Below are 25820 nucleotides of genomic sequence, written 5' to 3' on the forward strand. Positions count from 1 at the left end.
GCATAAATCTCATATTGCAGTAAATTTAGGAAGTTTTTGAAGGGGATGTGTATGTTTTTAATATGAAGGGATATGTCTTATTCAGGGCCAGAGGGGAAATTGTTAGCTAGACTTCAAGGTTATCACCAAGAGAACATGGATATTTAGCCCTTATTGGGTATATTGTCTGCAGATACCTTCTGCCATTCAGTAGATGGCCTCTTTGTTTCTGGATAGTTTTCTTCACTGTACAAAAGCTTTTTTAGTTTGATGTAGTTCCATATATAATGTCATGTCATCTGCAAACAGAGAAAGTTTTACTTCCTACTTTCAAACTTGGACTCCTTTTATTTCATTTTCCTGTCTGACTGCTTTGTCTATGACTTGCAAGGCCATGTTGAATAAAGTTGTCTTATTCCTAATTTTATAGGAAATATCTTCAGCTTTTCACTGCTGAGTGATTTGGGCTGTAGGTTTGTCACATGTGGCCTTTATTATGTTCAGGTATGTTCCCTCTGTATGCCCTTTATTGAGAGTTTTTATTATAAGTAGATGTTTAATTTTGTCAAAAGCTTTCTCTGCCTCTACTGGGATGATCTTACTATTTTTATTCTGTTGTGGTGTATCACACTGATTGATCTGTGAATATTGAACCATCTTTATATCTCTGGAATAAAATCCAGTTTATCATGGTTTATGATTCTTTCAATGTATGGGTAAATTTGGTTTGGTGGTATTTTGTTCAGAACTTTTGCATCTTTGTTCACCAGTGATATTGACCTGTAACTCTTGTTCTGTGGTGCTTTTGTCTGGTTTGTATCTGGGAAATGCTGGCCGTATAGAATTAGTTTGGAAGAGTTGCTACCTTTTCAGTGTTTTGTAATAGATTACAAGAAACAGTCCTTTATTCTTTAAATGTTTGGTAGCATTCACCTGTGTAGCTATCTAACTCTGGACTTTGTTTGTTGGGAGTGTTTTTTTCTTTGTTTAACTACTGATTCTACTTCATTACTGGTAATTGATGTGTTGATATTTTTTATTTCTTCCTGACTCAGCTATTAAAGACTGTATATCTCTAGCATTTATCCATATCTTTTAGGTTGTTGTTTATTTTATTGGTGTATAAATGTTAGTAGTAATCTTTTATGATCTCTTGTATTTCTGTGATGTTAATTGTAATATCTTTTTTATTTATGATTTTAGTGATTTGGGTCTTCTTTTTTTTTTTTCTTTATTTTCTGCTAGTCTTCACGTTATCCTCATTGATAGTTACTCTGTAAATAGTTGTAATTTTGGTGTGCCTATGAGAGGAGGAGAGCTCAGGGTTTTCCTAGTCTGTCATCTTTTAATCCTAAGTCTTTTAAATGACATTCAAACTTCTTTTTTTCACCCCTAGAGTATAAGCTCAGCTTAACTTAGAACAATGATGCATCTCAGTCATGTAGCCTGGCACATATTAAGTACACAATATTATTTCTTACCAAAATAAATAGTATGTACACATTTTTATTTTAAGTAAAATATCAATTGTGGTAATGTGATGTTTTAAATGTGAGTTTAATAATGTAAGAAGATGGAGGCTTGAGATTCAAGTTACTGTCTGTATATTTTAAATTTTTTTTAGATTATACTATTTAAGATTTAAGACTTTGTACCAGTTTTAGTAAACATGTTTGCTTGAAAGAAAAAGAATTTGATATTTTGAAAAAGAATTTCATGAAAATAAATTTTCAGCTCTCTAAGAAATTTTGACATGAACAGGAACCTCTATCCTTGCCTAGAAAGGGAGAAAAATCTAGTTAGGAATATTTTGTTTGTAATATTAGTGGTAAAATGATATTTGTTATATGGTTAATAATTGCCAGTTCAAGTATGGAGAAATTAAGCTTAAGAAATTAATTGTCTGAGACATCCATTTAAATTGGATTTCTAAAATGAATATCCCAGAAGAATGAATGAATAACTAAATTTCTCTCAAGCTGGGGTAGTTTTCATTTAGAAGACATGATTTTTAACACTTACAATGATATATTAAGTGTCCTGAAATGCATTTTAATATTACCAAAGGCATACAAGATGAGTCTTTTGAATGTATTTTGGTACTTCTCAGGTTCTTAGGCATACTTAATGACAAGGCAAACTTCATTACATCAGTAAAATAGGACTTTAGTTTTAATTTGCCTTTTAATCTTCTCTCCTGATATATTGCTTTTAGCAAATGTAAAATTAATAAATTTCTAAAGTGTTACATAAATATAGTCTGTGGAGAATGACATTTTCTACCCAGACTATTTCCCTGGTGATCTTTCAAGATGTTATTTGTATCAGTATACTTCACTTTACATTGCTGAGTAGTAGTGTGTGGTATGGTTGTATCATAGTTCATTTAACAGTTCACTTGTAGAAGGAAACCTACCTTTTTCCTAGTTTTGGGCTATTACAAAGAAAGCAGCTATAAACATCTGTATCCATGTTTTTGTGTGAACATAAATTTTTAGTTTTTATAACGTTGCTGAACTCACTTTTTAGCTCTAGTTTTTGTTTTTTGTTTTTTCTCCTTATTTGTTTAATCACACATTCCTTGGGATTTTCTAAGTAAAAACTGATGCCACCTGCAAATAAGGATAATTTTATATCTTCATTTCTGAACTTTGTGCCTTTTCTTTCCTTGATGCACCAGCCAGAATTTCATTTGCATTTTGAATAAGAATAGTGAGAGTGGACATCATTGCCTTGTTCCTGATCCTTAGGAGGAAAAGTAATGCAAGTCCAACATTAGGTATCATGTTTGCTGTGGGTTTTATGTAAATACTGTTAATCAAGCTGAGGGAGTTTTTTTTTTTTTTTTTCTGGAGTTTCTGTAGTGAATGACTGATGAACTTTGTCAGAACTCTTTTTGCACTGACTGATACAGTTGTGTGACTTTTTTCTCTTACCGTCTTAATGTGGTGGATTTCATCACTAGGTGTTTAAATATTGAGCCAGTTTTACATCTGTATAATGATGTAGAGTTTTTTCTCTATATAATGATGAATCTTGTTCTTAATATTTTATTAATGTTTTTTGCATTTATATTCATCAGAGATACTAGTTTATAAATTTTCTTTCTTTTTTATACTGTATTTGTCCGATATCAGGGTAAAACTAGATTCATAACATTATTTGGGGAGTGTTTTCTCCTCTTGTTTTCTGGAAGAGTTCATGCAATTCGGGTGTTGATTTATCTTTAAATATTTGGTAGAATTCTTCAGTGACACTAGCTGAACTCATAGGAATACTCATATCATCTATTTCACGTTGTGTGATTTGCAATAGTTGGCTTTTTTTTTTGAGGAATTAGTCTACTGTGTCGAAGCAGTGTTTTTAGATCAGGTCTGTTGGCTATGATTTTCTTAGTTTTTTTTTTTAACCAGAGAATGTTGTCAGTTTACCTTCATTACTTAAGGATATTTTTAGTAGACGCAAAATTCTGAGTTGACATATTTTTATTTAGCATTTAAAATACGTATCACTGCAGTCAATAGATAAATGGACAAAAAATTCATATATATATATGATAAATTAGCATTATGTAATTAATATATAATAATAAAACATTGATAACAGTAACATTATATAATATATAGTAATATCAATAGGACAGAATTATTTATACACATATATATATGTTACATGTATATATAATGGAATATTATTCAGCAATGAGAAGGAAGGAAATCCTGCCATTAGTGACAATGTGGGTGAGTGAACCTGGAGGACATTATGCTAAGATAAATAAGCCAGATACAGAAAAACAAATACTGTTTGATATAACTTACATGTGTAATCTAAAAAAAAAATCACACTCATAGAATTAGATAGCAGAGCATAGGTTGCTCGTTACCAGAGGCTGGGGCTGAGAGGTGGGCTAAATGAGGAGGTGTTAGTGAAAGGGTACAAAGGTCAGTTGTGTAGGATGAGTAAGTCTAGAGATCTGTTATAGAGGTATGATTGCTGTACTTAATGATACTGTATTGTGCTCTGGAAATATGTAAGAGAGTAGGTTTCTGTATTAGTCACACAAAAAATGACAACTGTGAGGAGATATGTTAGCTTGACTCTAGTAATCATTTACATATGAAATAATATATAAAGTCATCATGTTGTACACCTTAAATAGAAACAATTTTTATTAAAAATATACAATTTTTTAAGTACCACTTCTTTCTGGACCCAATACAGTCATTTGAAGTGTTGTATCTTATAGTTAATAAGTCATTTTTCTCTGGCTGCTTCCAATATTTTTTCTTCATGTTTATATTTCAGCAGTTTGATTATGATGCATCTGGACAGAGATTTATTGGGCTTATTCAATTCTTGGTTCATGGAGGTCCCTGAATTTGAAAACTTGTGTTTCCCACCAAATTTGAGAAGTTTTTGTTATTTCTTCAAATACTTTTAATAATTTTAAATAATTTTAAAACAACACCAGAGTGAAATATAATGTATCCATACACATGTGATTCTAAAAAATTTTAGCTTTGAGACTTGGCAACCCCCTCTCTCCCATTAGGTGACCCATGCTTTGACTAAAATAACTGAGTGACTGAGGCTTGTATAAATTAGAATATGTAGATTTCCATCTGTTTACATAAGCAGAAATATACTATGACATGTCAGTATGTGCACATCTTTTTGTCCTACGCTAGATTATCTATTTCAAGAAGTAAAATATACTCCCTTTTCGTGTAGGTTCAAACTGCCACAAAAAATCAAATCTAACTAACTAAAAGTGACAAAATGTACTCTCTTTAAAGTGATCAATTTAATTATGGTATTTTGCTTTCTTATTCACTTCACTGGAGTCACCAATTAAAATAACAGGCTCAAGCAGATGGGCCTTGAGATGATGAAAGGTCAATTCACTGTGTCAAGGAGGGAGAAAAACGAACAACATTAAAGTAATTTACCAAGAAGTAACTTCAAAGAACCTGTACTTCAGATTAAAGTGTGCTCTGAAACACTGCTCACATCTATGTGTTTTAGTATATTGCATTAGTTATCAGTTAAATCCAGAGTTCTACCTCTAATGGCATTCTATCTCTTTGGGACGTATTTATTTCTAAAAGAATAGTCTCTCTTTATAGAAACAGATGTTTTTACAGTTAATGAAATTTGTCTTCATTTTCAATATTTCTGGGCAAATATGTTAGACTGTTCACGTCCAGTATAACATCTACCTAACTTTAATTTGCAGAACATAATTGGCGCTTAGGGATATCATTATTCATAGCACTTTTCTAATTACGTCGAGTGAGAAGTAACCTTGGAATTAGGAATGATTTTCAAAGAAAACTGGCTTATTCCTTCTCTTCTTAAATGTGGATAAAACAGGACCAGTTCTTGTTATCTTTTCTGTTGCTGATATTTCACCCGTAAAATATGCGTCTGGTCTCATTATTTGTAATAGTCTTGGGAAAGTATTTTTGTCAGTTTGGTAAAAGAGACACTTGCTAAATTGACAAATTAAAAAAAAATTTAATGCTCTCATCTTTCAATTACATGTAAGAGTGAAACACATTTTGGCACCTGAACTTCCTGCCCTGGGACTGCTCCCATCCCCTTACCTGGAGCAGTGCAGCTGGTGACAGCCACGTGGTGCCCCCACCTGCAGCCTCCCTGGCGCTAAGACCTCTGATACCCACCGATAAAGTATCTGTTATTTTTAGAATTTTCCCTTGGAAATGTGCTTTTTCTTTCGGGGTGTCTCCCTCACCCTAGTCCCCTCCCCGCCCAGTTTTCCCAGACGAAGGCTGGTGGCTGGGTCTGTCCCACACTGTCACCTGATGGCAGTTCTCCCCCAGCTCTGGGACCTGCACTGGGCTGAGCCACAGGCCAGGTCACTTCCGTACTCAGCATTTTTAGCCATGTCTGAAGCTTAAGCAAGGAGGGAGAGGCTGGTTTTTGTTTTTGTTCTTATTGTTGTTGTTTTAATCATTTTAATGCATTTGGCATGATTTGTTGTAGATTTTTAAATTTCCCTTTTAGGAAGAAAAAAACAAAAAACTCGTTCCCAGTGGTAAATCGAGGGGCTTCATTTCAGTCCCTGCTTGACTCCCTCCCAGTTTTTGGAACACAGGAGCTGAGCTGGGAGACTGCTACCTGGCCCCGCCCACGTGTGTTTAGCTAGTTGTGCTTTGGGAAGAGTGGAGAGTTCAGTAAGTTTGTGTTGCTCTGATTTTTAAAAATTTTGACTTGCTTTTTTATGACTTGTTAGATTCTTAAACTCAAGTATATTTCTTAAGCTGGAAATAATGAAAACCAATCAGAGGTTGTTTTCATGACTAGAACCTCCTGATGGATGAACTTACTAAAATTGTAAATTTCACTTACAGCCTTACAGAATTTTGAAATGTTCAACAATTTAAATTGCTAGCGTTAAAGAAAGAATGGTATATAATATATAGAGCAGGATGCTTAGCTTTGGTGAGAAATATGCATGGTGAGATGATTTAAATTCTTTGGGTATTGGATTATTATAGATAAAGCTTTGCCGGGTAGAATATTTTTAGTTGGAAGATTATGTTTGTCTTCTCTTTTAGCTGTGAATTTATCAGTCTAGTCCTTTCTGGTCTGCAACCTTTCTGCTGAAAAATTCTCTGATAGTTTTATGGAGGTTCCTTGTATGTAACAGGTTTTTCTCTTCTTGCTTTTAAGATTCCTTCTTTTATTTATCTTTTGACACTTAAATTATGACTCACTGGTCGCTTTGGGTTCATCTTAGAGTTCTTTGGGCTTTGGATGTATATGTCCTTTTCCAGGTTAGGACAGTTTCCAGTCATTCTTAAAGGGTTTTTTGGTTTTTTTTTTTTTTGCCCATTTTTCTTTCCTCTTATGAGACCCCTATAATATGAAACCTTTTCCAATTGATGTTGTCTCATAAGTCCTTTATTCTATCTTCACTTTTTTCATTCTTGTTTTTTTTGTGTGTGTGTGCTGCTCTAATTAGGTGTTTTGCTGCCATTTCTTTCAGTTCACTGATCCTTTATTCTGTTATACTAGTGTGCTGTTGAACCTGTTTAATACCGTTTTCAATTCAGTTAATATATTCTTCAGCTCTACAACTTCAGAAAATTGGGGCACAGTCAATATCATCAGCACCTTCTAGAAATTACTAGTGAAGCAGAACGAGGCACGAGGAGCACATCTGCTGCCCTGTGTTCCCTGAGAGCATCTCCTTAGGCTCCTAGACGTGTGCCAGACCAGGAGTCTGCACCTCGGGCTGAGGCTGTTGGACACACAAATAGGTCGATTTCCCAGAAAGACTGTGGATGTATTTCAGTCTGCTTTCTGTGCAGTGCCCAAGGGTGGTAGCCTGCAACAAGCTGTCTCTACCATTGTTAAAGTCCAGTGGGACCCAGGGACATAAGCCTCCCTGGTCACCAGAGCCAGGTAATCTGTATCCTTAGGCCAGTATCTTCCTAGCCACCTAAGTCCCTGGTAAACACATTGTATTCTGTTTGTATGAGGTCAGCTTTTTGAGATTTCACATATAAATGATATAATAGAGCATTTGTCTTTCACTGTTTGACTTATTTTACTTAGCATAATGTCCTCAAGATCCATTCATGATGCCTCAAATGGTGTTTTTCTTTTTTTCTTAGCCAAATAATATTCCATTAAATATATACACCATATCTTTATCCATTTATCCATCGGTGAACACTTTGGTTGTTTCTGTATGTTTGCTATTGTAAATAATGCCACAATAATGCTGCAACAAACATGAAGGTACAAATATAATTTTTAGTGTTTTCATTTTTTTGGATAAATAACACAAGTGAAATTACTGGATCATATAACAGTTCTATTTTTTTTTTTGAGGACCCTCCATACTATTTTCCATAGTAATTGCCTCAGTTTACATTCTTACCACCAGTAACAAGGGTTCTCTTTTCTCCACATCATCACTGACACTCGTTATCCCTTGTCTTTCTGACAATAGCCATTCTAACAGGTGTAATGTGATATCTCACTGTGGTTTTGTTTTGTAGTTCCCTGATGATTAATGATATCAAGTACATTTTCACGTAACTGTTGGACATTCATATGTCTTGTCTGGAATAATGTTTATTGGGGTTCTCTGCCCATTTTTAATTGGATGATGATAATGATTATGAAAGTTTTCAGTTTTTTTCAGTTCTGTTATAGGAGTTCCTTATATATTTTGGATATCAGTCCTTTATCAGCTATATGCTTTGCAAATATTTCTCCCATTCTGTAGCTTGCCTTTTCATTTTGCTTACCATTTCTTTTGATGTGCAGACGCTTTTTAGTTTCTCATTGTCCCACTTGTCTGTTTTCACTTATGCTGCTTATGCTTTTAATGCCATACCCAAAAAATCAAATCAAACAGCTTTGCCCCTATATGTTCTATTAAGAGTTTTTTTTTTTTTTATCATTTCATGTCATGTTTGTCTGTTAATCTATTTTGAGTTCACTTTTGTGAGGAGTGGTGTAGGACAGGGGCCTTAGTTCATCTTTTGCTTCTGACTGTTCACTTTTTCCATTTACTGAAGAGACTATGCTTTTCCCATTGAGTATTCTTGGCTCTCTGGTTAAACAGGAGTTGACTATATATGTGATGATAGAAACCTTGTGGGCTCTAAATTCTCATCTACTGGGTATATGTCTATTTTTATTCCAGTATCATATTTTTAATTTAATCATATTCAGTAGCTTTGTAGTACAGTTTGTCCTTCAATTTCTTTTATAGAATTCTGGTCATTTTTATTGTGTAGAACTTTCACCTCCTCAGCTTAATTTTCTTCTAAGTATTTTGCTGTTTTTGAAGGTTTGTAAAGAGGAATTTTTAAAAATTTCCTTTCAGATATTTCACTGTTAGTATACAGAAACACAACTGATTTTTGGATATTGATTTTGTATTTTGCAGCTGTACTGAATTTGTTGATTGGTTCTAACAGGTTTTTTTAGTAGAATCTTTGGGATTTTCTACATATAATTTCATATCATCTGCAAACAAAGACAATTTTCTTTCTTTCTCAGCTGGATACCTTTATTTTTTCCTTGCCTTGTTAGTCTAGCTAGAACTTCTAGAACTATGTTCAATAGTAATGAGAATGGGTACCCTAAAAAAGAAAAGATCAATGAACTTATTTACCAAACGGAAGCAGAGTCACAGACATAGCATACAGACTTGTGCTTGCCAGCGGGGAGTAGGGTGGGAAGAGAGAAACTGGGAGTTTGAGATTTGCAGATACTGACAGGTATATATAAAATAGATAAATAAGTTTATACTGTATAGCACAGGGAAATATATTCAATATTTTGTAGTAGCTCACAATGAAAAAGAATATGAAAATGAATATATGTATATTCACATATGACTGAAGAATTGTGCTGTACACCAGAAATTGACACAACATTGTAAACTGACTATAACTCAATAAAAAAAAAAAAAAGATGAGGCAACAGTCTTGAAGGGCACGGCCATAATAAGGGCTGCAAACAGCAATGCGCAGCAGCAGAGTATAGGGTAATACAACCAACTGAAAAACAGCTCTAAATTGTGACTAACCAAGTAAAGAAAAACCATTTCCAGAGTGAACTGCTCTGGAGTGATCTATCCATTATTGAGTTTGTCATGGCATCTCCTTGAATCCCACAGATCAAGAACAAGGGCAGACTGTAACTAATTTCGGTAATATAGACTTATCTTTCATTTTCCCTCTTTATCCTCACAAACCTCTTCCGTATCATGCCAAGTCAAGAAAAACCCAATCGTAAGGAGTAGATATAAGGAAATCTTTATATAAAAGTTGAGACTGGAATTAAAAAAAAAAAACTAGAGTAAGTTTTAAGTGTGGTGAAAGTATTTTACTAACTCAAAGCTAATTATAAAGTTAGGGAATTGTACTGAGAGTTCAGTTAATGAGTTACTATCAGAAGGGAATCTGTGTGTGGGATAGGTAATACATTTTCATTAGAAATAAATAAAACTTTATTTATCCTCCTATGATTTGAAATTCCTCGGTAATGTGATTAATTTCAATGTGTGAATGAGTGGTAGGGTACAAAATTAAAGTCTGTCCATGGTATCATATGAGCTGAGGACAGAGTACTTTATAACTTTAGTTCTACTAACATCCAAAATACAGAATAAGGAATTGCTCCTCTGAGTAATAACAGCTAGATATTCTTATTCTTAATGTATGTGATGCAATAAGGAAATAAGGAAATGTCCTCACCAGATTCCTGGACAGAGAAGTCATTTATGAAATTTCTATGTTCCCTACCACATGGGTTCAGATAGGTCTCTCCACTGACTATATTCTTCCCCCAAATTTTACCTTCACTCTGTTTTTGAACTTTTCAGGTTTTAAGTTTGGTATTCCTGCAGAAAAGTAGAACTAATAATTTCTGCCACACCTCTCTCTTCTGTGGTGAGATGAGTCAGTAGTGTCCACAGTTCACCACTAGCTGGTCCCATTTTTCACTATCTTGTATGTCCTAAGATAGATAGACTTGTAAACATAACCAGCTTTGTTGATCTAAGAAACAGGTATTGCATGAAGAATCTGTGCCTCTCCAGTTAGTGTTCACAACTGGTCAACAGTTAATGCTCACAATTGGTAAAATAATAACCAGCACATGAATGGATAGAGGTGCCTTCATGATCAGAAATGAGCATAATTGTTTCCCCTATAACATTTTGTGGTGGTGGAACACAATGGTGACCATTCAGTTAGACAATAAAACCAATTAACAAAATGTTAAGTGCCAAAGGTCTCAGAAATACTGTGCATAGTTCCCATATGTAAACTGTAACATTGGACCATGCAAATTAATATTCAGCATATCTACTGCAAACCTAGTAATGTTTTTTTTAATGTTTAGTTCTTAGCAAATACTTTTCTAAATAACTTATGTGCTATATCACATTCCAAAACAAATCTATGAGGTAATCACAATTTTTACTGATATTTTACACAGTAATCAGAGGTACAGAAAGATTAGGAAACATGCCAAATAGCCAGGACTAAAACTTAAGCTTATTTGACCACTCTTTTCCCTTCACTGTAGAAATACAATATTTATGTAAGCAAAAGGTACTTACTTTTTATAACTTTTTAGAAAAGTGAAGAACAAAGTGTGCTATTAGCAGTAAATTAGTCACAAACCAAGTGGGAAAACTCCACTTTCTAAAGGAAATGATGCCTCTGAGTTATCAGCCCCATGGTGAATGTTGTGAATTTGCTGTCTTTTGAAGTGAAGGAGTGTACTGGGCACTTCCTCCCAACCGAAGCCAAGTGAAACGGGCGCTAAAAAAATCTCCCATCGCCCTGTTGCAGCTGGCCAAGTTTCAGATGTGCAGTCCCCTCCAGTGTCAAGGGCACTGAGGAGCATTTGGTGAAGAGTCTCAGGTACTGTGAGCAGAGAGACTGGATTCTGCTGCCTTCCTAATAGACTTGCAACATTTACCATAATCACAAAACAAAATTAAACGGCTCTGTTGTGTGCCGTCATGGAGATATTTTACAGAAGAAATGGGGAGAGGTGTACAGAGTGAGTGAGTTGTGCATCACTGTGTCCAGTCTTTCTCAACTTCCGCAGGGGAATTTTCTCTAATAAGCCCATGTTGCTTAAATAGTCCCTTGTGGAAATCAAATCCACTTTGACATATTACTTCTAGAACCTAAACTTGTGTGCAGGTAAATCATGTGATATTTAAAGATACTATTAAAAGTGAATGATTTCATATTATGATTGCTATTCCTGTCAGGAAAGCCTTCTAAGAGATACCAGATGTGATTCAAACTCTCCAAGGGAAATCAGTGTTGTTTCTCTGTAATAAAAGGGCAAAGGAAAGATGATAAGGAAACAAAGTGCTTAAGATGGTATATTGGACATGATGGAAGTTTGAGGTTTTATCTACATGAACAGATTGAATCACAATATTAAGCTCCAATTTGATCTAATTTGGCGTATCTTCCCAGTCTAGAGCCAGACTGATGTGGCTTCTAATGTTCAGTGGCCTTTAAAAAAAGATGACACCAACCTTATCTTTTCTACTTTGTCTCCAAGATCTGATCAGTAATTTTCCTTTAGATATGTTGTCGTTCAAAACAAAATCCCTCAGCCTGGTTTCTAAATAAAGGAAAAAACTTTAGGGAAACTTTCACCTGATTTTTAGTATATAAGGAATAACAAGATTTTTTCCCCTGAATGTGCTGTAATCTCATCTGGGAACAACAAAACTGTCCCCATTATTTAAAATTAGAGCAGGATAAAAATAATATCCAAATTGGCAGATTATTTTAGGTTATCTAACTAAATTTATATTGTTTTTTTAAAGGAAAATAAGGATTAAACATATAAGTGGGTTTGAGGTTTAATAATTAGAATCTGCATTCCTGTCAAGTATATATGACAAGTTTCTGTAGAAATGCTTACATGTGCTTTAAAGAGAAAAACATGACTTCAAATACAGACAACTGCTTCTGGAGGTCCATTAGAGTATAACGATTACACCAAGTATAAACAAACCTACTGACACATATAAAAGACTTTAAAGAGAAAAAGTAATCTTATTTTTCTTTGAAACAGAATCTTTATTATACTCAGGTTTCCCCAGATTATAGTATCTCAGTGTAACAGAATAGGTTAAATAAACTAAGTATAAATAGCTGGTTTATGAGTAGCAATGTGCCGGGAACACATTATTCCCATTGAAAATCTTAAATATTTTTTAAAGAAAAATTTGTTGTACGAGATGTAATTTGAAATTTGTTTTCTTCTTCACAATTTCAATATATATGGGATTTTGGTATTTTAAATTGAATAGGGGAAAACCCGTATTTTCCATATTTATTTATATATATGTGTGTTTCCATATTTATTTATATATATGTGTGTGTGTGTATATATATATATATATAGTTTGATAGTATTCTCCCACAAAAATTGTTCTAAGCTCATCTATAACTTCATCAAAGGGAACAAAATTTTTCTTGGAGAATTTCTAATATTCCAAATAAATTAATTATAACAGCAAAAGAAAGAAAATGATTTATATTTCCATACCTGTGAAATAAAATTTTTATTGACATATCTTTCTTGAAACACCAAGCAAAATACATAGTGTGCCATTTCTTTATGCTAACGTGATTTGAAGGTGTTCTATTAATCAAGTGTTGCTATGGGCTTGGCTCAATTAAGCTGATTTTGATCTTTACATTTACTCTCCTTTCATATATTTTAGAGTGTAATTCATACATGTACCAATATTTTTTTCTATTTTTCATTAGAAAGAAGAGAAATTGACATTGAATATGACACCAGGTTTCCTTCATGAGCAAAGAAGAAAAGGGTGACACGGTATGAGGAACAGGCTAGTACTTTTCTCTATAGCTCTCTCTCTGCCCCTCTCCCTCTAGGGGAGAGAGGCTAGTGTTTCTGTCTCTGTCTTTCTACCAGTCTACCTATCTATATATCTACCTAACTAACTAAACTACCTACTTGCCTAATGGAGGAGAAAGACATAGGTAGTCTCTGTCTGTCTCTCTTGCTATTGACATATCTATGTACCTACATATCTACCTATCTACTTACATAATGTAGAAGGAGGAGGCAACTATCTTTTCTGACATTCTATATATCTATCTGCCTAAGTATCTACCTTTCTACCTGCCTGTATATCTATGTAACAACATATCTACCTATCTACTTTCCTACCCACCTCCGTACCTCTCTACCTACATAATGGAGGAGAAGGTGGCTAGCATCTCTATGATTCTGTCTCCCTTATACCTCTCTACCTTCCTATCTATTTTCCTATCCCCATTCCTACCTCTCAACCTACCTATTCCCCTCCCTCCCTCCCCAATGGAGGAGGAGGAGGCGTATAACATCTCTATGATTCTATCTTTCTATCTCCCTCAAACCTTTCTACCTTCCTACCTATCTTCCTCCCTAATGGAGGAGGAGGAGTCGGCTAGCGTCTCTATCATTCTGTCTGCCTGTCTACCTCCCTCTCTACCTACCTCATGGAGGAGGAGGCGGTGGCTAGCAGCTCTATCATTCTTTCTGTCTTTCTATCTGCCTACCTTCCTACCTACCTGTCTCACTATCTATCCACGTTTTGGGGGATGAGGAGGCAGCTAGTGTCTCTATCATTCTTTTTATCTATCTGTGTATTTACCTACCTACTTAGCTAAGTACCTAATGTAGTAGGAGAGGCGGCTAATGGCTGTGTCATTCTTTCTATCTTCCTATCTAGCTATCAATTACAGGTGGAGGATGCAGAAATCGTTTGTCTGCCTTTCTGTCTATTTATGTATCTTCCTAACTACCTATCCTACTTACTTATCTACCTACCTACCTAATGGTGGAGGAGGCAGCTAGCGTCTCTGTCATCCTTTCTGCCTTCCTATCTGTCTGCCTACCTAATGGAGGAGGCGGCCACAACTAGTGTCTCTGTCATACTTTCTTCCTATCTATGTACCTACCTACGTATGTACTTATCTGCCTACCAAACTAATTGAGAAAGATAGAGACACTAGCTGCCTCCTCAATCTCTCTGTCTTTCCTTCTACCTACCTCCCCACCATCTATCTTCCTTCCTATCTTTCTATCTACTACCTACCTACCTAAGGGAGGAGGACAAGGTGGTAGTGTCTCTTTATGTATCTATATGCATATACCTACCTTCTTACCCACTTAATGAAGAAGGAGGAGATGGCTAGTGCCTTTGTGTGTCCGTCTTTCTTTTTATCTACTTCCCTGCTATCTCTTTACTTGTCTATCTACCTACCTACCTACATATTGGAGGAGGTGGTGGTGGCTACTCTTTCTACCTACCTATCTACTTATCTAATGGAAGAGTTGGAGGCAGCTAGTATCTGTCTGCAAGAAGTAAAAATCTACATGGTCAACTACTTTACAGTAACTTGGCTGCTCTTTTCACAGAAGGGTAATCAGGATTGGCACAGCAGCGGGTAGACCAGCACTACCAAAAGAAATGGAATGTGAGTCACCACACTGAAAAAAAGTAAGAATATACAGAAAATTAATTTTCCTAATATATTTTAACCAATACATCCAAAATATTATTTTAGGAGTAAATCAGTGTGAATAGTAATGAGATAGTCTGCATGTTTTCATAATAATTTTTCATATAAATTCTAATGCGCATGTATACTTATAGCACATCTCGGTTTGGTCCAGTGACATTTCAGGATGTGTATGGATGTATTTTTACAGAGCAACTGTAGATGATGCTGTATCAACCAGCCACTCTGCATTGACTTGTCCTTCCTATTTTAGATGCCTACTGTGGGTCACATTTTGTGTTAAGCAGTGGGAAGTGAGATTAAGGTGAACATCCTTTAAAAAATAATGACAATATAACCTGATAAATACAATAGAAGACGTCTGTGGAAAGTGCTATGGTAGTTCGGAAGACAGCACCATACTTAAAAACTTGCAGTGTAGAGACCAACAGACACATGTTTCAGGAATTACCTCAGCTCTCTGGGCTGTCCATAGGAGTTAATGACAGAAGCTTAGCATAGAGTTGTTATAAAGATAAAATGATCACTAGACATAAAGTAAAGTACCTGAAACGAAGTATGCTCTATTGGTATATTTACTTACCTTTCTTTTAACAATGAGAATTTATTGATGAGTGAAGTTTCACAGGTATAGCAGCAGGATCCACCAATTATGAACATTTACCTTCTCTGTATATATATATATACACACACATAAATACATATCTATATACAGGTATATAGTTTTATTTATATATATATATATATATATATATAAAAATATGTAAAATACACATACACACATATACACACCTGGAAAACGTTGGAGAATAGAGATCAAGGATATTTATACGTAGTATGTATTTATTTCCTGAGGATGAGAATATTTTCTTACATAATTAAGGGTATCATTATCATATTCATGAACTTTAAAACATGCTATTTTCTAATCCATAGTTCGTATGGAAATTTTGCAAAATGCACAATAAACCCTGTTTCTTTTTTTTCCTTCATGGTCCAGGAGGATGCACTCAGAATCCTGTATCACCTTCAGGTATAGTATCTCTTGGTCTTCTGGAATCTGGAACAGTTGCTCAGACTTCTCTTTGGCAGGGGAGAAGGTAGGTGTGTGTGTGTATGAAAGAACCTGACATTTTTAGATACAACAGTCTAGTTATTCTGTAGAATATCCCTCAAGTTAGTTTGATTTGTTGTTTCCTTATGATTAGATTCAGGTTATGTGTTTTGATAGATTAAAAAAATCCTAGCTGACCTATTATAAAATATTGGCTATCTTCCCTGTGCTGTACAGTATATCCTTGTAGCTTGTTTTTTATACATACAACTTTGTATCTCTTAATCTCATGTCCCAGTTTTGCCTCTCCCCACTGGTAGGCACTAGTTTTTTTTTTTTGTTTCTTTGTATATTCACTATTTTGTATTATTTTTTAGATTCTACATAGAAGTAATATCATGCAGTATTTAGTTTTGTCTCACTTATTTCACTAAGCATCATGTTCTCCAAGTTCATCCATATTGGCTGCAAATGACAAAATTTCATTTTTTTTAAGGCTGAGTAAGCAGTATTACATTGCATATATATACCACATCTTTTTTATTGAAGTGTATATAGTTGGTATACAATATGTTCATTTCTGGTGTACAGCATAAGTGATTCAGTTATACATATATATATTCCTTTTCATATTCTTTTTCACTATATAGGCTATTACAAGACATAGTTTCATGTGTTACACAGTAGAACCTTGTTGTTTACCCATTTCATTTATAGTAATTAGTATTTGCAAATCCTCGACTCTGAATTTATCCCTCTACCATCCCCAGGTAACTGTAGGTTGTTTTCTATGTCTGTGAGTTCATTTGTGTCATTTTTTTGGATTCCACATATAAGTGATATCATATGGTATTTTTCTTTCTCTTTCTTTTGATCTCTCTTTTGAGGAACTTGTGAGGCATTAAACTTAAAAACTTTTGCATAGCAAAGTAAACCATCAACAAAACTAAAAGCATTATGAATGGGAGAAAAAACTTGCAAATGATATGGTGGATAAGGGGGTTACTATTCCAAAATATATAATGAGCTTATACAACTCAACAACAAAAACTTGATTTCAAAAGCGGTAGAAGACATTTTTCCAGACTTACAGATAAGCCAACAGGCACATGAAAAGATGTGCAACATCACTAATCATCAGAGAAATGTAAATCAAAACTACAGTGAGGTATCACTTCACATACTTCACACCTGCCAGAATGGCCATCATCAAAATATCCACAAATAACAAATGTTGGCGAGGATGTGAAGAAAAGGGAAGCTTTGTACACTGTTGGTAGGAATGTAAACTGGTACAGTTGCTGTGCAAAACAGTATAGAAGTTTCTCAAAAACTTTAAACTAACTACCAAATGATCCAGGAATTTCCATTCCTGAGTATGTATCAGAAGAAAATAAAAACATTAATTTGAAAAGGTATATGCACTCCTATGTTCACAGCAGCATTATTTATAATGACCAAGATATGTAAGCAACTTAAGTGTCCACTGACAAATGAATGGATAAAGAAGATGCAGTATAACCAGTCAGGATGGCCATTGTTAAAAATTCTACAAATGATAAATGCTGGGGAGGGTGTGGAGAAAAGGGAACCCTCCTACACTGTTGGTGGGAATGTAGTTTACTGCAGCCACTATGGAGAACCGCATGGAAATTCCTTTAAAAACTGAAAATAGACTTACCATGCCATCCAGCAACCCCACTCCTGGGCATATATCTGGAGGGTACTGTAATTCAACAAGATACATGCACCCCAATGTTTACAACAGCACTATTTACAATAGCCAAGACGTGGAAGCAACCTAAATGTCCACTGACAGATGACTGGATAAAGAAGATGTGCTATATATACAATGAAATATTACTCAGCCTTAGAAAAGAATAAAATCATGCCATTTGCAGCAACATGGATGGACCTGGAGCATGTCATTCTAAGTGAAGTAAGCCAGAAAGAGTAAGAAGAATACCACTTGCTATCACCCCTACGTGGAATCTAAAAAAAGGTAATAGGGCACTGATGAACTCTTCTACAAAACAAAAACAGACTCACAGACATAGTGAACAATCCTGTGATTACTGGGGGAAAGGGAGTAGGAAGGGATAAATTTGGGAGTTGGGGATTTGCAACTGTTAGCCACTATGTATAAAAATAGATTTAAAAATATGAAATTTCTTCTGTATAGCACAGGGAACTATATTCCACATCTTATAATAACCTTTAATGAAAAAGAAAATGAAAACAAATTTACGAATGTATATGCATGACTGGGTCATTGTGCTGTACACCAGAAATTGACACATTGTGTAACTGACTATACGTCAATAAAGAAAACCCAAAACTTCAGTTGTGTTATCAACTTAAAATAGACTGCTATAAATGTAAGTGGTTTCTGTAAGCCTCATGGTAACCACAAGACAAAAACTTATGGTAGATACATAAAAAGAAAGGAATCTTAGCAAACCATAAAGAGAGCAAGAGAAAAAGGAAAGAAAACAGAAGATTTAAAACAGCAAGAAAACAATTAACAAAATGGCAGTAAGTTCATACTGGAGTACATTTTCCAGTCAAAAGACAGACTGGCTTGTACAAGACCCATCTATGTATTGTCTACAAAAACTCTCTTCAGACACAAGTGAAGGAATGAAAAAATAAAGTCCATGCAAATGTTAGTCAGAAAGCCTGTATTATTATACTTATTTACAGTCTTTGAAAGTATATTTTGCCTGATGTAAGAGACAAGGAAGAGTATTACATAATGATAAAGGCCTCAATCTAACAAGAGAATATATTTGTAAATATTTATGCACCCAATATAGGAGCACCTAAACATACAAACATTAACAGAGTTAAAGGCAGAAATAGACAGTGATACCATTGCAGTAGGTAACTTTAATATCCATCTTCTCCATTGGATCATCAAGACAGAAAATCAGTAAGGGAACAATATCCTTAAATGACACACTAGACCAAGTTAACTTTACAAACATACATAGTAATGCCAACCCAAGCAACAGAATACCTAGTCTTTCCAAGTGCAAAGACTCATGGACATTATTCAGGGTCAATGATATGTTAGCTCACAAGTCTTAATAAATTTAAGACATAGACATAGAATATACCAAAACTTATGGGACAAAACAAAATAAGAGGGAGGTTCACAGCAATAAATGTCTATATCGTCAAGAAATAACAGAAGTCTCAAACAACCTAACATTATACCTCAAAGCACCAGGGAAAGAAGAATAAAGCCCAAAGGAAGTAGAAGGAAATTATAAAAATTAGAGTAAAAATAGATGAAATAGAGATGGAAAGACAACAGAAAAAAATCAATAAATATGAGAGCTGTTTTTGTGGATAAATAAAATTGATTTCCCTTTAGCTGGGCTCACCAAGAAAAAAAGAGGACTCAAACTCAGAAATCAAAGAAGAGATGTTATGACTGATCCTACAGCAATACAAAAGAGACTACTAAAAACAATTATTTGTCAACACATTTGATGACCTAGAAGAAATGAAAAAATTCCTGGAAAGATACAGCCTACCAAGACCAAATCATAAAGAAATAGAAAATCTGAACAGACTGATTACTAGAAAGGAGATTGAATCAGAAATAATAAACCTCCGAACAAACAAAAGTCCAGGACCAGGCAGCTTTGGTGGTGAATTCTATTAAACTTCGAACACTAACACTAATTAATCCTTCTCATATGCTTCCAAAGGCAAAGACTGAAAGAGGGGTAACACTTCCAAACTAATTTTATGAAGCCAGCACTACCCTGAAACTAGATAAAGATGCCACAAGTAAAGAAAATATAGGCCAGTATCCCTGAGAAGCATAAATTAAAATGATCATACATCATGATTAAATGGGATTCATTCCACGGATGAAATGATGATTTCATGTATCAGTCACTGTGATACACCACATTAATAAATGAAGGATAAAAATTGAATGTTCATCTAAATAGATATAGAAAAAGCTTTTGAAAAAATTCAACATCAACTTATGGTAAGACCTCTCTCATCAAAGTGGATATGGAGGGAATATATGTCAACATGCCAAACCATAGGATACTTAGAATGACTGATAAATACAAGGAAATTTGGACCAAATAAAGGGATAATAGCTATTGCAGATCATAAGTCACCAGAGATGCACCCGGCACAAAGTAGGTTGAGTATATGGGACGGCTTACCCAGAGATGCCTTACTTGGAGAGTGAGGTCTAGTATCATTAACCTCAAAGACCCTTTCTGCAGCACATTCTGTATGCAAAAAGGGAGATGTAATGAGGCTAAGAACAAACCATACTGATCTAAGCAAAGGTAGGCAGTAAACAGCTTTACAGCTGGTAGTCATAGAAATCTAAACAAATATGTATAAATACCAAATCAATGTACACTTAAACCAAGAATATAAAGGGTTTTACCAGCAAACCTGAGAGAGAGAACATCCTCATAGCCCAATGGAGGCGGGTAGCACTGGCCATAAAGTGAAGAAATGCCCCCAGGGGAAAGTATCTAGAGGATGAGATGAGCACGTGTAATTTCTTCATAATGTACGATTAAGATGTGTCTGAAGCTCATTAATCCTGAAATAATATATATAAACATTCAGAATATAAACAGTTTAATAACAAATTTTCAAAATCATAAAAATATAAAGAAACCTGTAACAAGTAAACCCCACAAAATGCTGAGGGAAAACAAAAACTGTACAACACTATATGTCTTCTTAAAGTATTTAATACAGGAAAACAAGACTTCATTCAAGTCTATCAAGACTTGATAGACAGCCAAAAAGGAAAAGGATGTTCCTGCAGGAAGATTAGTACATATGCCCAAAGGCATTCTCCAGAGGGAAAAAACAATTATCCAATTATTTCTCCCAAAGAAACTATTTCTTGTTATATTTTAGAGTTTTTAACCAAGAGATGTTATATTCACAAAATGCCTTAACATCCATGGAGATAATTGAATGCTTTTCCCATTAACAACAGAAAATCATTTGACTAAATTTAGAATTCCTAGAATAAACTATAGTTGTTAATAGTATATTTTTTTAAGAATGTTTTTGAATTTTCCATAGTTGTCTATTGACAGATGACAAATTACAGCCATAGCAACGCATAGTGACTTGCTTCCTATCCTCACAACCAGTAAATGAAACAAAGAGGATTTGTACCCAGGTAGTCTATCTGCAGTGGGTTGAGATTCTTAACTGTACAGTACAGCCTTAGATACAGTTAAAGCAGCATTCATTGTCTGAAGCATATATTAGTAACTAGGATGAAAATAAGTAAACTAAGCAACCAGCTGAAGTTAGAACAACAATAACAAACCTAAAGAAAGCATACAAAGCATAAAATAATAAAGGTAAAATTATAAGTGTTATAATTAGAAAACAAAGACATAACAGCACTAATAAATTAAAGTGAGAATTTGATCTGTAGTGGGGAAATGATAAACCTGTAGATTAAATAGAGTACAAAAAGAGGAAGCAAGCATAAATCACAAGTAAGAAATGCTTATATGGAAAAAACCACCCCCCCCACACAAAGCTAATTTAAAAGAATCTTAAGAGAAAATATAGATTACTATACATATAACTTTTTAAATATCAATGGAATAGATAACTTTATAGGCAGATACAATTATAAAAACTGACCTCAGAAGACAGAAAGTGAACTCACCAATCGCAATAAATAAAATAGAGAAAATTGTTCAAGAGATACTCTCCAAAAGAGGTTAATAACATGATTGAAATTATGAACAAAAATTTAGTTGAAGTAAATAGTCACCTACCCTTTAGGGCAATAGCATAACAGACCAGATATAGTGACTATTTCTTTCTTAGACAGAAAACCAAACAAAATATATGAAACAAGTCTTTAAGTATTAAACACAGGATTGTTATTCTTGAGTAAAGAGAGGAGAAAGAAAAAATGTAGAAATATACCACCTGAAGGCAGTTTCCAGGGCATAAGATTAATTCCAACCAAAACCTACCAGTTCTGATGAACTGAAGAGAGAGAAATGAGCCCCAGCAGGTGAAGGTGACTAGACTTTATGAAAAAGAGTACCATAAAGGGGAGCACTGCACACAGAGAACAATGTCTAGAGATGAGGCATCAATCCCCTTCAATTTTTGACTATACACTGAGTTAGGCAAGAATGAAAAAAAAACCTTGCTCTCCAGAAAGAATTCTCAAAGAGAAGTAGGCAGAAATTTCTTGGAGGTCACAAAGGACTGGGAAACGTTTGTGTTTCCATAAGCCAGAATAAAACACACTGTAATATATGGGTTTTGAGTCAAATTCTCTAAAAGGTTATTGTATAGTAGGGGGTCAAAATTAACCCTTGATTAAATGCTTCTCTGCAACCTCTGACAAAATTTAAAAACAACCTGAAAAGGATTGAAACTGATTCCAATTAATAATATGACAGAAAAAAAAGATAACCCAGCACTCATTTAAGAAAATAGCAAGATGCAACATCCAGTAACATACAATTTACAATGTCTGGGATTCAATTTAAAATTACCATTCATGAAAATAAGCAAGAAAATAGGTCCTATAATCAAGGGGAAAACCAATCAATAAAAGCAGACCCAAGAATGACATAAATAATACAACTGACAGACAAGGGGGTTAAAAAAGTTATAAATACTGCCACTGTCTCCAAAAAGTAGGAGCAGAAATGTAAATGAAGAGGAGAGAACCAGAAGATACTAAATAAATCCACTGTAAGTTTCTTTAAAAATCTATGAAGTGTACAATTATTTTAAGGTTGACTTAGTTAAAGATATAAATAGTATAGGACAGAGTAACCACTAAAAAAACATGGTAATCTAGTAAACAGTGGATTTAAAATAGATTCATAAAACTTTCTCAGTTCATTGGAGGAGAAGAAAAATGTTAAAAATGTACAAGGAACAAAGGAGATAGAAAAGCAAAACAATAGACTTAACTCCAGTTATGTCAGTCAGTTAAATGTAAAGGGCCTATACACCCAATTAAAAACCAGAGATGGTAAAGAAGATTACAAGATCCAATCATGTGCTTCTCAAAGATCTAGTTTCACTATAAAGCCACAGATGTGTTAAAGATAAACGCTGGAAGAAGATATACCATGCTACACTAAACACAAGAAAGCTGTTATGACTATATTATCAGCAAAGTAGATTTTGGAATAATAAGTATATTTGGGAATAAGACGGGACATTTCACGATGATAAAGTGTACAAGTCATCAAAATGGTTTCATAATCCTTCAAGTATATATGCACCTAATAAAAGAACATTAAACAAATGAATTAAATCTGATACAATTAAGAAACAAAGAACAGATCCATAATTATAGATGGAGTTTTAAGCTTTCCATGATCAATGATGTAAGTAGGAAGAAACCTATCAGTAAGACTGCAGATGTCTTGAAGAACATTATCAACCTTGATAGGACACTTCATCTAACAATTATTTGAAGAAGATGTTATTCAGCAAGATAACATTTCCACAAGATAATAATTTTTTGAAGTGCACATAAAACATTCACCAAGGTAGCCCGTATTATTAGTCATAAAACAAATCACAGTACATATTTAAAAACAGGAATCAGAGTACCCAAGGAACTTGTACCTGAAGTGAAAAAAAAAACCAAAGACAAAAAAATAGTAGCAGCTAGCAAAAATATTTTGAAATTGAATAAATAATACACTTTAAATAACCCCACTGAGTAAAGAAAAGAAATCACAAAGGAGATGATAAAAACACTTTGAACTGAATGGGGGGACAGAAAACTTAAATATCTTGACTATGACAGTGGTTGCATGAACATGTATAAGTATGCTTATATACACATGTATAAATATTTATATATACATATATATAAGTACTTTGAATTGTATGCTTAAAATTGGTAAATTTTTATATGTTATGCCACAATAAAGTTTAATTAATTAACAATAGCATTTTTCTCATACTTGACTTTCCTCATAGAACACATCACCACTAAAAAACTGCATTTAAAAACAGAATTTGGGGAGGAATCCTGGAAAAATTGTTTTTTTCCACTGCTTTGCACTAAGCCATTTCTTACATTCATTTCTACCACTCCTTCACATTAACTACACTTTTTTTTTAGCCACCATTTAATGCTAGTTTTATTGATCACACTTTAGTCACAGCTGGTTAACCTTTCATCTGCATTTACCCACCACCAATATTGTTTAGTCATATATTATACTGGTATCTTCCCATATGCATCCTAACACTTCACAGTTTTGTGACTTTCTGCCCCAAATATACAGGAAATTCACATTGACTATTTGTGTTCTGTTTCATTATTTCTTACAAGGGTTATAGCACCTATTCAAGAGCTGCTTTAAGCACTCTAAGTTGAAATGTATATGGAACTTGAATAATGATAACCCTTTACCAGTTATTTGCTATAACATTTAATACCTGGCTCAAAATGGCAATTTCCTATTAATTTTTTCAGCTAAAAATAGAGAATAAAATTAAATTTTTTCTATCTTAAGAACAAATAAACTATCTAGGAACAGTATGTTGTATAAAGCAACAATATAGGGGATATAGAAAGACATTATAAAATAAACAGAGCATAATTTAGCAAATGCAGCCTTTAGCTTGGGATATTCCCTGGCTGTGCTTCAAGAATGAGACAAAATGAGGAAGATAATAAAGGAGCTGATCTGTGAATGGTTTAACTTACTGCAATCAAGTACATTCTGAAACATTACAGAAAACAACTAATCAAAAAGTCAAAACACATGATGGTGGCATGATGCATTATACTATTTGTATTCCCTTCAAACCAGACAGAGGTGGGAGATAAGGAAGTAACCCTAGTTGCTGTGCACGCTCAAAATTGCAGTATTTAGGCAGTATATCTACTCAGAATGTCACAGAAATAGTAGCGTGAGAGGGGTAAAACTGCATTTGAATGTTACTTTTTTAACTGCCTAGAACTGGGAATTAAACTCTACATTAGTTACCTCAATTTGTCCTACAAAATATAGTTGACCACTGAATAACTCAGGGATTAGCGGCACACACCCTTTGTGCTACAGAAGATCATAAGATAACTTTACAGGTGGTACTCCTTATTCATGGTCTCTAATTGCAGATTCTACCAACCACAGATCCTATTGTACTATCTACATTTTTGTGAAAAATATTCCATGCAGTTCAAATCCTGTTGTTCAGGGTTCCACTATATACAATTTTTTGGCCAACTTGTCTGCAGTAAGAGGAAAAGGCCAAGGACAGCCATTGATGGTGACACACTGAGTTGAAGCAGCTAGCTCCAGTCACCTTTGACAATGAGCACACAAACTACTGATGTTGTAATCATGAGTTCATGGAAAAGTATGACAGAACATGGTAAAGAACAAAATATCCAGATTACTAAATAGGAAATCCCATGAATTACTAGAGTAATTGCAAAGAAATTTCAGTAAATTAGTTTGTTGCTACGAATCGAATAGGAATAGATACAATTCTAAGGGACAGACATCAAATTATATTTAAACTAAAGATGAATATAAAGGATTCATCAAGTTTAAATATTGATATCACTGAATAAAATATTAAAAATAACCAAGATGAATGCTCATTAAAATCCAAGGTCATTTGGGATTTAGTCTAGAAATAAAAACAAGCTCAATAATAGGGTATCTATTAATAAAATTTACCAT

Source organism: Camelus dromedarius, chromosome 3 (genome assembly GCF_036321535.1).
Source record: "Camelus dromedarius isolate mCamDro1 chromosome 3, mCamDro1.pat, whole genome shotgun sequence".
Classification (NCBI taxonomy): Eukaryota; Metazoa; Chordata; class Mammalia; order Artiodactyla; family Camelidae; genus Camelus; species Camelus dromedarius.